General features: G+C 36.4%; 1 pseudogene; it reads right to left on the reverse strand.

Moving 5' to 3' along the window:
• LOC107701634 (acyl-coenzyme A thioesterase 9, mitochondrial-like) overlaps positions 1-1,236 on the reverse strand; it is a 5,411-nt pseudogene that overhangs the window by 723 nt on the left and 3,452 nt on the right.

Here is a 1,236-nt window from a genome sequence, read left to right on the forward strand (position 1 = left end):
TGAAAAATAATGTGTTTTTTGAACATTAAAGCATGTCAACATATTCTGTTACACCAAATACACCAAATAATGATCTTTAAAAAAGCATCATATGACCCCTTTAATATATTACTTATTTATAATAATATATGTATTTATAAAAATAAAATATTTGTAACCTCCATAGCTCTGTGGGACAACAGCTGGGACATCCTTTTCAAGACGGACAGTGAAGTGAAACACATTGGTGGTGTTGTGCTGCTGGGTCAAAGGATCAAGCTCTTCTGAATGAACCCTGACCTGGATGTACATCCCTTCTGTGTAACAAACCTGATAAAGAGATCACCATTTTTTTAGTGTAAATGATATTTAAATAAGCTGAAACAGCAAAAGTTACTAACCTGAGAAGACAGCAGGAGTAAAAACCGATTTCTACTGGCTTACGAAATAAGATATCATCCATAGCCAGCACAGTTGGTCTGCACCCACTGAAAGACAAACACAGCCATGATAACAATGATCAACATTTTTCACAAGAAATATTCAACATTTGAGGGAAAGCAGTTCTTTTTCCTCTTACGCAAATGCACAGGCATTGGCTCGACCAAGTTCATAGGCCTTTCTCATCAGAAAACCACCGAATATCCGGTTGAAGATATTTCTTTCCTGTATAAAGAGCAAATTATATTAGCATATATGAACACAATATTTAAAAAAAATCATATATATATATATAAAAAAATTCTTACCTCTGGGTGGCAAATCTCTAGCCCTTTCAGTTTGGCATCTTCCATCCACACCGAATTTGTTGGTAGAATCCGACTAAGAAAACTCACACGTCTACAGAAAAAGAAGAAATATTTTTAATTAATACCCATTACAAAAATAAAGGCACAGATTTATAACCGTGTAGTGTTAATAAATCTGACCGTGTGTCTAGAGTGTTGAGGAACAGGTTGTGAATGAGAGTCCTCTCCTCAGCTGCAGGGGCCACTTTCAGAAGAGAGGCTGTGCTCAGCTCCACACGCCTCGTCTTGTTTAACTGATCAATATAAATTTGGCAATAAAAGCTTTTTTAAAGGGGTCATATGATGCGATTTCAAGTTTTCCTTTCACTTTGGAGTGTTACAAGCTGTTCGTGCATAGATAAGATCCCTAAAGTTGCAAAGACTAAAGTCTCAAACCCAAAGAAATATTCTTTATAAAAGTTAAGACTGGTCCACGCCCTCCTAAAACGCCTCGTTTAAACACACCCCC

Source organism: Sinocyclocheilus anshuiensis, unplaced genomic scaffold, assembly GCF_001515605.1.
Source record: "Sinocyclocheilus anshuiensis isolate Anshui unplaced genomic scaffold, SAMN03320099.WGS_v1.1 scaffold1626, whole genome shotgun sequence".
NCBI lineage: Eukaryota > Metazoa > Chordata > Actinopteri > Cypriniformes > Cyprinidae > Sinocyclocheilus > Sinocyclocheilus anshuiensis.